Source organism: Xenopus tropicalis, chromosome 7, assembly GCF_000004195.4.
Source record: "Xenopus tropicalis strain Nigerian chromosome 7, UCB_Xtro_10.0, whole genome shotgun sequence".
Classification (NCBI taxonomy): Eukaryota; Metazoa; Chordata; class Amphibia; order Anura; family Pipidae; genus Xenopus; species Xenopus tropicalis.
In genome coordinates this window covers 102,722,100-102,736,822 of record NC_030683.2, presented here as the reverse complement: position 1 = coordinate 102,736,822, position 14,723 = coordinate 102,722,100, and positions in this window count along the sequence as shown.

Sequence of the window (14,723 nt, the reverse complement as noted above, 5' to 3'; positions counted from 1 at the left end):
CCACCTAAACTCACAGGCCGAACAAGGAGAGCGCTGATCAGAAATGCAGCCAAGAGGCCCATGGTGACTCTGGGGGAGCTGCAGAGATCTACAGCTCAGGTGGGGGAATCTGTCCATAGGACAACTATTAGTCGTGCACTGCACAAAGTTGGCCTTTATGGAAGAGTGGCAAGAAGAAAGCCATTGTTAACAGAAAACCATAAGAAGTCCCGTTTGCAGTTTGCCACAAGCCATGTGGGGGACACAGCAAACATGTTGAAGAAGGTGCTCTGGTCAGATGAGACCAAAATGAAACTTTTTGGCCAAAATGCTATGTGTGGCGGAAAACTAACACTGCACATCACTCTGAACCCACCATCCCCACTGTCAAATATGGTGGTGGCAGCATCATGCTCTGGGGGGGCTTCTCTTCAGCAGGGACAGGGAATCTGGTCAGAGTTGATGGGAAGATGGATGGAGCCAAATACAGGGCAATCTTGGAAGAAAACCTCTTGGAGTCTGCAAAAGACTTGAGACTGGGGCGGAGGTTCACCTTCCAGCAAGACAACGACCCTAAACATAAAGCCAGGGCAACAATGGAATGGTTTAAAACAAAACATATCCATGTGTTAGAATGGCCCAGTCAAAGTCCAGATCTAAATCCAATCGAGAATCTGTGGCAAGATCTGAAAACTGCTGTTCCCAAACGCTGTCCATCTAATCTGACTGAGCTGGAGCTGTTTTGCAAAGAAGAATGGGCAAGGATTTCAGTCTCTAGATGTGCAAAGCTGGTAGAGACATACCCTAAAAGACTGGCAGCTGTAATTGCAGCAAAAGGTGGTTCTACAAAGTATTGACTCAGGGGGCTGAATAATTACGCACACCCCACTTTGCAGTTATTTATTTGTAAAAAAATGTTTGGAATCATGTATGATTTTCGTTCCACTGTACACCACTTTGTATTGGTCTTTCACGTGGAATTCCAATAAAATTGATTCATGTTTGTGGTTGTAATGTGACAAAATGAGGAAAAGTTCAAGGGGGCTGAATACTTTTGCAAGCCACTGTATGTATAATGGGCCTACAGACGCCCATGCAAATATGTTTGTACCCTGCATGAGTGGGGTCGATGCAGTTGACACATTTGGACTGTGTCTGACACAATTACATCCATTTCATCCAAATTAACATAACTGGCCATGCATTTTGTCACAAATCATACACAATTGCACGTCCATTAGGCATCATGTCGGTGTACGAGTGACGCCTGTGTCTGATTCTTTAGGCACACGTGTACTGTGTCTATTGCATAAAGGGAGCCTTGGGATACCGCCTGGTCAGGAGATGGCGGTAGCTCCAGGGTAAAAAACAGACTTTATCCATACCAGCAGATTTTGGAGAGTCAGTGATGTTGTAACAAAGTAAAATAAGTTTGTTTTTTAGCTGCTTTTTTGGGCTTCTTATTATTACTCTACCTGCAGTGGATGAACATTTTTGCTATGGTTTACTACTAGGGTTTTGCCACTGTTCTTCTGCATTAATACCAGCCTTTGGGATGGGGGCCGGGCAGTGACATCACTTGGGGCGGGGAAATAGGCTGCCTGGGGAAATGGGCAGGGCAGAGGTGGACATCTACTTAAAAGGGGAGTGATCTCTGCGAGAGAGGGTCAGGGAAGGGTGTTACTACACTGGGGCAACAATAGTCCAGCATTAGTACATAGCATACTGGTCAGTGAAGGATTATGGAACCAGTGGAATTAGCTGGTTTCCAGGCAATGTGATGTTTTAGAATGGAGGGTGCAAGAAACACGAAAGCTTTCAGAATCTCCTCATTCCTCATAGCCATCATCATTTCATTGCAATACAGCCCAGTTACCAGTACAGAGACTATCTGAAGCACAGAATTTAAATGCAGTTAATATATTCCCCTTGCACAATATGTTATTCCCTTTGCTCTCTGTCCTAAAGCAAAACTCTGACTTGCTGTACTTGGGGGCTGATGGGTAAAAAGGCTGAACTGAACATTGGAGCTTGTGTGATTTTTAGCAATATTTAACTGAGCTTACCATTGGGCTCAAAATCCCATTCTAATGTAACCTAATTCTGAGTGCTTCCCTGAGAAATTTGGCAATTTACATATTTGTTTTTTGTGGTTTCTGAGCTATTTGCATTTTTAGACTGCTAATACCAGGTTTTTGGCTCAAATGAAAGTCAGCAACCCTAGGGTTAACTCAAACCTTCAAAGCCATCTGCTGACATCAAAGCCTGCATAAAACTGTCGAAAACTGCTAATATTTTAGAGTCCACTACAAAGAGAAAATTAATGTAACTTGCAAAAGGTCCATTCAGAGTAACCCGATTATCATATTATTTTTGGGGTTTATACCCCCTTTAAAAATGATATGGTATTCTTTTTGGCTATTAAAAAACTATATTCCTCACCTAAAGACCTTGAAGCATTGTGCAACTACATTTCTATTTGAAACAGCATCCGTCAGGTATTACTATTATTGTTATTATTACAGGTATGGGATCCGTTATCCAGAAAGTTCCAAATTACGGGAAGGGCATCTCCCATAGACTCTTAGACTCCCATAGATTTTAATCAAATAATTCAAATTTTTTAAAATGATTTCCTTTTTCTCTGTAATAATAAAACACTTGATCCCAACTAAGATATAATGAATTCTTATTGGAGGCAAAACAATCCTATTGGGTTTATTTAATGTTAAAATGATTTCCTAGTAGATTTAACATATGGTGATCCAAATTAGAGAAAGATCCCTTATTAGGAAAACCCCAGGGCCAGAGAATTAACCTATCCAACATATTCAGCAGCATTGTACAATAAATGGGTGTATACACAACATACAGATTGAATCCAAAATTCAACCAGTAACTGATACAAGAGGTAAAGAGGGCCCTGTACAAAAGAGCTTGCAATCTATGTTCTCTAGCCCCTTATTATATGCACTGATTGCCGAATCCCTTGCCTCCCCATAGGAAGGCCCATCCTGAAATGTCTTGGCATCCATTTAACAAAACCATATGGCAAATAGTTTTGACATAAATACCCCCATGTTACTCACAAAATCAAGACCCTCCTAAATAAATGAAGCCCCTAGCCAATTTGATTTCTCTCCACTAGATGGCACCTCTGTACAAGACACAATATTCCTGTTCTAAGTTAAATGTGTTACACATACATCTATAACATGTCAGTATGCAGAGAAAATAAAACTAAAGTTTAAGTTTTATTATTCACACCTGAAATTTCTGATTTAAAAAGAAAAAAAGTTAAACGAAAATAATCTCTATACACTGAAACTGTATCTAAATTGGCATGGATGATATGGTAATATTGCAGGCTGAAATTAAAAATGCACATAATAATAATAATAATAATAATAATAATAATAATAAATGCCAATGCACAGGCACTGAATAAAACCAAAGTAGCAAACTGGTATCTGTGATTGGTGATCATTTTTCAGCTTATATGCCCACCTTGATGTGGTTGCAGTCCATGTGCCTATACATCTCTGTGCTATTTATACGACTTTTGTTGGCTGTATATAATCATTTATCCATTTATTGCCTTCCTGGCAACTATTACACCCAATGTTTAATCTGACTGAGTGTTAAATCAACATTTACTACAGTAAATAGTTCAAACAATAAGAGACTATACCCTAACATGTATACTGTAAGTGTACCTACATATGGGCAAATTTATCAAACGGTGAAATCAAGCTCTCTGGAGGGAAATGCTGGCATTAGACTGTGATTCATTGGGTGGAATATGCTCTTTAAAAAATGGGGGTAGGACTTATAATAAATAGTGGGCATGGCACCAATAAATGCAATGAACCACAGCAGTCTTTATTGCAGTCTTTGTCGCGACTTTTTCGTCACCATCACAACTTTTTCGTGAATTGTTGCGAATTTTTCGTCGCCGTCGCTCAATACAAAAAGTTGCGACAATTCGCGAAAGTCGTAACAGCTGTGAAAAAGTCGCGGCGGTGACGAAAAAAATCGCAAAAAATACGAAAAAGTTGCAAAATGTTCGTTTCCAATCCGATTTTTTCCCATTTGAGATTCGGATTCGTGGATTAGTAAATCTGCCCCTTAGAGTGAGCTGATACCAATCTCCTCTCTTTATCTTGACCTAGCAAGATGCAGCTTCCCACCTGGTCTAGCTTGGTATTGTCTGTCTCTCCTGTTAATGCTATTAGGCCAAAGAGGAAATGGCAACTTTTGCATTTCCTTATATATGTCCTGAAAGGAGATCCCCCTACAGGCCAACTTTACTGATTGGTGCCACCTGCTGGACAACCTAATTATAGTCTATAAATAATATAGACTAATAACTATACACTTTGAAATAAATTATGATTCACCTCCTTACATGCTTTTGCACATCACTCATCAGATCAAGCTGAAGGGGCTCATTGGCACTCTACGCAAGATTAAACAAGCATTTGTGGCTGCATGTACCTTACCGCCTTACATGCATTCTTATCTTTGCAAGCAGTATAGTGCTTGCCCTTACACTTGTAATTATAAATGAAGCCTTATATCTTCATATATTTACATTATTGTATATGTGTTTTACTATTTCATTTTTACTGAAATTGCCTTATATGGTATCTGCTTCTGCTCGTTTTTGGGCTGAATCTACTTTGTGAATTTTACTTTGGTGTTAGATGATTTTCTGGAGGAATATACATTTTATGTCACTATAACTCAAATGTCAGGCTAATTTAACTTTTCTAAATACTCCCCATATGATTTAGTTTGGAAAACACAAGAGGGATTATTGCTTTTAAAGATCAACATGGGTCTGGTCAGGCAGACCCATGCCGAACCCAGAACCGCTGACCGAAACCTTAACACACCTGCCACCCATTTATGTCCCCTATCCAGAAGAAATAGCATTAGTTTCAGGAAAATAGCCTTAGCATCAGGGAAATAGCATTAGCATCAGGATAAGCATATCCTGCACCTGTTTTTTTTGCACTTTGCACCCTACACCACCAAAGAATTCTAGGAAAACTTGAAACAAACATGGCTGTAAGTGGCTAGGTTTACATATAGCAGATACTGATGTGCACCCACTCAGTGAACTGTGCCACTGTGTATTTCACACATGGTATCTCTTACACAAACATTGCTTTTATAATGACTTTGGTGACTCAAGTCTGCTCAAGTTCTGTACTCCTCACTTCTGTTCTGTACTCCTCACTTCTGTTCTGTACTACTCACTTCTGTTCTGTACTCCTCACTTCTGTTCTGCACTCCTCACTTCTGTTCTGCACTCCTCACTTCTGTTCTGCACTCCTCACTTCTGTTCTGTACTCCTCACTTCTGTTCTGTACTCCTCACTTCTGTTCTGTACTCCTCACTTCTGTTCTGTACTCCTCACTTCTGTTCTGTACTACTCACTCTGTTTTCAGCTGGGATGGATCACCATATTAGGATGGAAACATTTGTTGTGTATCAAGATTCCCAACGTCATGCAGAAAAATTAGATCAACAAAAGTTTTCATAAATGGAACACACCCGAGTCCTCTTTTTTACACTATAAAAAGTCTTTTACAGGTCGTTTTATTGCCCTTCATTCGATGGCTCTGTCCATTGTGCTCTAGTTTATACTTATATGTGGCGATTTAATTAGCTCATTGGCCGCAGTTTATTCACTCACATATTATGAACATATGAGCATATTTTCCCATTGGATCTAAAAGTCCAAAAAAAAAATCTCATTATATGAAAATACAATGATTATAAAAATTAATATGTTCATATCTGAAACAGCAGCTTTTTCCTTAAGAGAAAACATCCTGCAATTCTACAAGCACTGGATGAGGAATAAGGGGTTGTTCACAAATTCACACTGAAAACATGAAATCAGGTTAAAATTAATAAAAACTTTCAGAGAACAACACGACTACTAAATGATTATATTATTCACATTTGGAATAAACCACCCGACTTGATAACCATTGGTACTAAACACCCAAATGCAGTTGCCAATAGTAACCAATCAGCAATCAGTTTTGAATAGTTTTATTTAGCTTAGAAAATGAAATGCAAAGGCGTTTGTTTGGTATTGGCAGCGGAACTTGAGCAATTTAACAAATATTTAATAAATATGGCTGCCTGTGCTCCCTTATAACCCACACCTGCAGGCCCCCCAATGGGTATCGAAAGACATGTGCCAGATAGGGGTGATGAAGTGATGCTGGCTCACAGTGGCCACACTATAGGGCTCATATACTTATCAAAAGTGCAGTTGCAGCTGTGCAACTTTGCTGAAATTGTGCTAATGCATGAAAAAATGCCATTCTTTAAAGGTACTTGGCTCCAGAGCTGCTCCTCGCACTTCCATATAATTGCTCTAGGCACCACTGCCTTCATCCTGCCTTGCGCCCCATAATGTAGGGGCACACGTCATTTTCAAGCTATGCACTAGAAGAGCTACCACCCACACAATTTTGAGGAGTTGACAGTGGTGCCAGATGCCTCTCCTGTTTGCGGACAGAATGGTGCTGGAATTCCATGTACAAAACACAATAATTGCTTTCAAAATGGCACTTGAAATGGCTCTCTGAACTTGTGGTAAGTAAATGGCCCCTCATGCCCCTATCCCATCAGCAGATGTCAGGCCCTCTCTGTTACTTGTTCACCAGAGTCACCTGTGCCCCTGATAATATTGCTGTCTGGTTGTTCAATGTATAGCAAATCTATAACAGTAATGATCCAGGCCTTCAAAGGTGTCACAGGAGCGCCCCATCTTGGATTTAGTTAGGAGTGTCAGAGACACTGCACATGCTCAGTGTGCTCTGGGCAGCTGTTGAGCAGCTTAGGGGTTGTTGAGGTATTCCTGTTATATAAGTTGATGCTACAGGGCTGATTTTTACATTCTAATGCTACCTGCACTGATTTCAAGGCTGCCATGTAATTAGAATCTGAAATAATTACTAATCGGTCTTTTATTGTGACATTTATATTCTATACATACAGTATATTGTGAGTGGGTCCCTAAGCTCAGTAAGTGACAGCAGCACAGAGCATGTGCAGGGAATCAGCAGAAAAGAAGATGGGGGGCTACTGGGGCATCTTTGGGGGCACAGACCTTCCCTGCTAAAGGGCTGGGGTTGCCTTGGGCTGGTACAGAAACCCAAAACATAATGTACAACATTTCTAACCTACTTCTTTAATTAGGCTTTAGTTCTCCTTTAATCATTTACTGCTGTTATTTACTACAAATGCTTAAAATGTCTTCAACTTATTGCTCTTCAATACCTTGTACTTCACTTATGTTATAATTTATTAACACTTGTAGTTATAGGTAACTATTTCAGGCTAATAAGGGTTAATCCCCCCTAATATAGGAAGTCTCTTGGTGAGTTAGGCATGCCCTGTGGTCGGGTGCTGATCCCTACTGGGCCAGGGAAACTAATGGCTAGGAGTACACAGAGGAGTATTGTGTGATGTTTGTGTATCCCTTTCCTTCTCTAACACATCAAGGGTCTGAGAGATAAAATCACAAGTAGCACAGGCTCTGCTTAGAAAGTAGGAGGAACAAACTAAAATCATAGTTCTGCACACTGCAGCCCAAAGTGTAAAATGAAAGGATATTAGAACTCCTTTTGGTGTTCTGTGACCTGTATAAAAGCACTTGGTGTTATGCCTTTTTATCTTAATGGAACACCATGGTGACTTCTACTATCTGTATTATTTATTCTTCATGTTCCTATACAGAGTAGCCTCAATTTTACATGCCCTGTATTTCCCCTCATTTGACACTTTTGTTGTCTCATTAAATGATGTATAATGCATTTCCCTGATATTACATTTTTCAGAATTTTATACCATTTTTTTTCTGATCCCCTTAAAAAGATAACATGGGTGTCCCACTGTAAAAGTTGTACAAATGAAGTAGTGGTGTGTAACGGCAGCATCCTACTAGCACCCATAAGGGCATAGGTATTTATCCTTTCTCCAGTATAATCATTCTCTAACAGAGCCTAGGCAACGCCTAAAGAACATCTGCTCGTAGGGTTGACACCTTTCAAAGCGGGGAAGGATGGGTGACATTGGGACGAAGTACATTTCATGGGTGGGTTGGTGACATGAGGGGTGGGGCTATTACTTGCCATTGAATGATTGGCTGATCACTGCATCATTTAGTTTACATCCTGTACAGAATTCCTAATTTGTTAATCCAGACAGGCAGCCTTCACCCGGACAACCCTTCTGAAAACTGTCTAGTTGAAATGGTGGCAACCCTGTCTGCCCGGGACTACTAAGTTTGGGGGACCCATTGGGTCAGAAATCACAGTGGGTGAAAGCTCTTTGCAGTTTAATTACAGCTGGAGGGTCACAGCTAAGACATGGAACACATACACAATAATTTACCTAACCTTAACTGATTTTGTTTACATGTTGGGAACCCAACCTTACCTCTCTTACAGAGCACTCACTCATTTAACGTGCGACCTGCTCACTTGCTGGAAACTTCTGTGGGAGCCTCTATCCAGAGTTATAAACCTTCCTACTAAGTAAAAATCCAAGAGAAGTTCCTATATAGTCAGTAGAGGCATACCATGAATATTTCACTTATTTGGACACACTATAACCTAATGTGTTTATGTTTATAACCCAGTTTTCAGTATAACTAAATGGATCTAATGAAAGTTTCATTTTCAGTTCCATTTAAGAGATATGTTTCTTTTCTCTTTTTCAGTTTATTTTTGTGTTGCAATTTCCAAGCATGTGTTGATGTAAAGTAAGTGATCTGGCGTTAAAGGCTAATGAGGGTAATTAAGTAGGGTTTAAAGAATAAGAAAATTCTAAACAGTGCCCAGAATGACATACCACTCTCCCTCAATTCAGTTTCATTTAATTCTGCATCACAAGCAGCTCAACTTCAGCTCTCTCAGATACTTCCTAATTTAGCCTGAAGCTTCGCCCCCTTTATCCTTCTCTCTCTTACTGTGCAGACAGTCGAAGAGGTGCCTACTGCACATGCTTCCTGCCTCTGCTCCAATAGAAATCAGTGAGGCATTCACAGTCGGCACCTTTTTGACCATCTTCACAGAGAGAGAAGGAGAGCCCAGCAAAGTAAAGGGCTTGAAGCTTCACACTAGACTAGGAAGTAGTAGAGAGAGCTGCAGTTGAGCTGCTTGTGATACAGAATCTGCTTAAATCCAGTGGGTTAGGGACCAGCCTACACAACACTAATGCACAGAATATACTCGATAGTCTGCTCTGGGCACAACAAGAGAAGCAAAAAGTGAGGTTCTATTTGTCAATAGAACTTTTCATAGAACGTATATAGTTGATCCATTAAAAGGTAAACTAGCTCACTCCTGTAAGCACTTGAAATGTACATTATTTTTTTCTCTAGTTTTCAAGAAATTAGGAGTTTCTAAACTGACTGCTTGATAAACTTGAATTTGAAAAAAATTAAAAAGTAGAGCTTTTTTCAAAACTGCAATCTGATTTGAAATAAAAAGCCCTACTCCTGGGAATAAATTAAATACATTTCATTTATCATCAATAAATATAAAATGTATGTACAAAAAACTGAATTTGAAAAAAAAAATAAAATACTTTTTAGGTCCTTGAATTTTTTTTTTTTAAATTCAAAATTCTGGTCTGGAATTTATTTGCCTTTTGTAGAGCTTCATATTCAAAGAGCCCGATCTTTGTAATTAGTTCTAATTTCAAAATCATATCATCAAATTGTTTCACACATTTCTAAAAATTGAACTTAGAACTAATGATAAAATAACTTTAATGTTGAACAGATACCTCCAATTGGTTTTTATAGAAATTCGCCAGGTTTTAGCCCCTAAAACAGGGATCACCAACCTTTTATACCTGTGAGCCACATTCAAATAGAAAAAGTGTTGGGGAGCAACACAAGCATGAAAAATGTTCCTGGGGGTGCAAATAAGGCCTGTGATTGGCTATTTGGTAGCCCCTATGTGGACTGGCTCTGTTTGGCAGTACTCTTGGTTTTTATTCAACCAAAACTTGCCTCAAAGCCAGAAATTCAAAAATAAGCACCTGCTTTAAGGCCACTGGGAGCAACACCCAAGGGGTTGGGGAGCAACATGTTGCCCCTGAGCCACTGGTTGGGGATCACTGGTCTAAGAGGCCTATTTATCAAAATTTAAATGTGTGAATTTTTGATTTTTTGTCAAATTAAAAGAAACTCAAAAACACACCAAACTCAAATGTGCTTCTATTTATGAAAAAATGTGACTCTATATAACTCAATTACTTAAAGAGTAAGACCCCCCAAAATTGTAAAAATCACTTTGGTTAGATAACTTCCACTGACTTCTAGCTTTTAGATTTCCAGTCTTTATATTTGAACATTTATGTTTCACACCCCCAGTTCAAATTTAAAAATACTCAAATTGCATTTAAATGTTAATAATTTGAATTTTTATCAACCTTCAGATTTTTTTCCCCTCAAAAAAGGGCATGAATTTGAATAACGATTGAAAAAGCTCAATTTTTTGATATTTAAGCAAAAAAAAAAGTGAAAAATTTAAATGTAAAACTTCAGCATCTAAAAGCTTGCGAGGTCATGTAGACGTCCATGGGAGCTGCCCTAGGCACAATTTTAACTATTTAGTCAATTTGAAATTTTTTTGAGCTTGTCGACCCATTAAAAATGATGAGTAAAACATGAATTTGAGGTATTCACGTTTTTTAAGGGTTTTACCTGATAATAATATTCACTTTTTTAAAGATTTCAAGCTTATTAGAGGCAGAAAAAAAAATATATAAAAGTAGGAATGTAGAGTTAGGGGCACATTTACTTACTCACGAACGGGCCGAATGCGTCCGATTGCGTTTTTTTCGTAATGATCGGTATTTGGCGATTTTTCGGAAAATTGACGCGACTTTTTCGTTGCCATTCCGAATGTTGCGCAAAATCTGGCGATTTTTTCGTAGCGTTACTACTTGCGCAAAAAGTCGCGACTTTTTCGTAGCCTTCGCGCCGAGTACGAAAGATTCGGATTCATTCAAGCTCCAGTATGGCGACTTTTCTTGGGCCAGGTTGGAGCTGCAGGGTGCCATTGAGCCCTATGGGAGACTTTCCTTGGGACAGGTTGGAGCTGCAGGGTGCCATTGAGCCCTATGGGAGACTTTCCTTGGGCCAGGTTGGAGCTGCAGAGTGCCATTGAGCCCTATGGGAGACTTTCCTTGGGCCAGGTTGGAGCTGCAGAGTGCCATTGAGCCCTATGGGAGACTTTCCTTGGGCCGGGTTGGAGCTGCAGAGTGCCATTGAGCCCTATGGGAGACTTTCCTTGGGCCGGGTTGGAGCTGCAGGGTGCCATTGAGCCCTATGGGAGACTTTCCTTGGGCCAGGTTGGAGCTGCAGAGTGCCATTGAGCCCTATGGGAGACTTTCCTTGGGCTGGGTTGGAGCTGCAGAGTGCCATTGAGCCCTATGGGAGACTTTCCTTGGGCCAGGTTGGAGCTGCAGAGTGCCATTGATTCCTATGGGAGACTTTCCTTGGGCCAGGTTGGAGCTGCAGAGTGACATTGAGCCCTATGGGAGACTTTCCTTGGGCCGGGTTGGAGCTGCAGAGTGCCATTGAGCCCTATGGGAGACTTTCCTTGGGCCAGGTTGGAGCTGCAGAGTGCCATTGATTCCTATGGGAGACTTTCCTTGGGCCGGGTTGGAGCTGCAGGGTGCCATTGAGTCCTATGGGAGGCTTCCAAAATCATGCTAAAGCTAAGTTTCGCCCGCCGTTTACGAGCGCTCAATACGAAAAAGTCGCGACAAGATACGAGCGAATCGTAATGGCTACGAAAAACTCGCGTTTTTTCGCGTGAATCGTATTGGTAACGAAAAAGTCGTGACAATTTCCGAAAAGTCGTAAAGGCGCCGAAAAAATTGCAAAAAATACGAAAAAGTCGCAAAATGTTTGTTTTCCAATCGGAATTTTTCCAATTCGGATTCGGAGGTTAGTAAATGTGCCCCTTAGAGTTAGTACATACCTGTAGATTGCTGTAAATTCTGAATATAAATGAATGTTCCCCAAACGAAAACCAGCAAGTTTACAAGCCTTTCAAATTTTAATTCAAACAAATCATTGACACGTAAGGACACTATACCAGCAAAACGCAACATTACTTCTTTGAAAAACAACATACATCAAAAATGTGTTTTTCTTTATATATATATATATATATATAGCCTGAGACAACACTGTAATACATCAGAATAGATAGATTTTTGTTTTATGAAAAAAACTGACATACCGCTTAAATGTATAGGTATTCTTCTAAAACAACTTCCAAGCAACATTTAAGAGGTGGAAAAAGTAACAGCAATTCTTGAATTTGAGTAAAAAAAATTCTGTTCTGTTAATGGTGAAGTTTGGGGAGCACTGTTTTCTATTCCCTCCATACATGTTTATGGTGGCAAGCTGTACATTTGATAATGGATTCTGACAGATCAGAAAGTTCTTATACAGGTATGGGATCTATATCTGGAAAGCCACTATCAGGGTTGGACTAGGGGTGCAGGGCCCAACGGGGCTTCTGCCTCAGGGGCCCCTGCTGCCTTCACACCCCCCCCCCACAGAAGCCCCCAACACCCTTCCCCTCCGACTGTGCCTAAATGAAATTCACCTGTGGTGCTTTGGGGGAGGGAGACCGGCGGATCATGGGGGGTTCAGGTCTGGGCCACCAGGGCCCCCACCGCTGGCCATTATCCAGAAAGTTCTGATATACGAAAATTCAGTTTGTAAACCATCAACTGATTTGCTGCTTCTCTCATGTTAATTCAGTACATTGTACTTAAAGAGTCTCTGTCATGATTTTTATGATGTCATTTTTATTACTAAATTATGCTATGAAAATTACAAATAATTCACTCTACCATTTAACATTTTATTCTTGCACCAATACATGTATTTTTTAGCTGTAATATTGGTGTGTAGGCACCATCTTAGTGCATTGTGCCTGAGTCTGAGCTTTCAGAAGGAGCCAGCACTTCATAATGCAACTGCTTTCAGGTAAGCTATTGTTTCTCCTACCCAATGAAACTGAAGGAGTCATGGTCAGACTTGGGTGTTTCATTATTAAGTTTTATTCTTATAATCACCACTGAGTGGGGCATGAGAACATTTAAAGCACTGTGGGTGACTGGCACCTGTTATTTTTGTCCCTCCCCATCATTCTGCTGAACGGCTGCAGGGGCAGGAAATTGAGAAGGGGGCCTTACTGCAGAGAAGCAGTCACATGGCTGGGGCACCCTGGGAAATGAAGAATATGGCTAGCCCCATGTGAAATTTCAAAATTAAATTAAAAAAAACCTGAGTGTTTCGTAAAAACAGATTTCAATGCAGGATCCTGCTGGAGAAGCTCTATTAACTGATGTGTTTTGTAGAAAAATGTTTTCCCCATGACAGAAACCCTTTAATAGTAGCAAAGCTAAATAAATCTATGTTGACGGAAACACATTAACATAAAGAGCAGCTTTATCTGCATTATACCTCGTAAACCAGAAAACCCCCTGTCCCAAGCATTCTGGATGATAAATCCTATACCTGTAATAGAACAAAATCCTCTAAATAGGATCAAACAGTCTTTAAGTAGCACATTTTAAGCAGCAGTCAGATGAACAAATATTTATATAACTCTCTTATTTACATACATCCAAGTTTGATTTTAGAATTGTATAAAACAGATCAGGGAATTAGCAGTGATTAATAAAAAAGAGGGATGCCAATGGGTAAACAATATATAAAAGCTTAGTAAATGTTACCACATAGTAATAGCAATACATTATACTAGCATTTATGTGTCCCATTAAGGAATACAGATTCATTATACTTTAGGTTCCTTGTTCACCACCGCCTGCTATAGACCAGTGGGTTTTGACTCAAAAACCCTTAAACTTGGGTCTTTGGGACAAATCCACCTATTGCCATTGGTAACAGAAGGCTGCCATTAACTTTAGGAGCAGGTATCATAAGCAGTAGGCGTTTCTCTGCCTATTTGTGCTCTATGCCTACAGGAAATAGTTTTTCTATGGTTAAGGTTGTAAGATGAAATTCACTTCCACAATGTGTTGTGTAATACTGTAAATATTTAAGATACGTTGGTTTTTATAAGACCATCATTTCGTTCTTTAAACATGGAAAGAATTCTCTAGGAAGGGAGGTATTTTATACTAATGAAGCAAAAATAGTTATGTCAGGTTTAAAGGATAACTGAATCCTGTTTCACATATTAACCCCCCTCCAGATCCCTTTCATCCTTCTGTTTGAACTGCACCACTGGGGACCCCTAAACTCCAGACAGGGGAATGCACAAATGAAGCTGATCTGGACCTGACTTGGTGTCAGTGATTGCAGAGAAGAGGACCCGGAGTGGCACAAGATGGCTCTACTTTTTCGAACAAGATACAGCAAACTAGGAGGTTTACGGGGTCTTCAGTAGTAAGGTTCAGGAGGACCCTTGAGGAGTGCAGGGTATTATGCAGGCTTTATTTCTCCTTTACGCTTTTGCCAAATGATCATTAATTGTGTTTTATAAATCTGCAGATATCTTGATAAGCAACATAGGGGGATGCAATAACTATAAAGTGATTACAGAGAGTGGAACCTTTAATAATGTGGGTCAATGAGATGCTGGTGCTTCACATGGAAGGGATGAACTCAATGGACAGTTGTCTTTCTTCAACCCAACTCTCCATTTTGG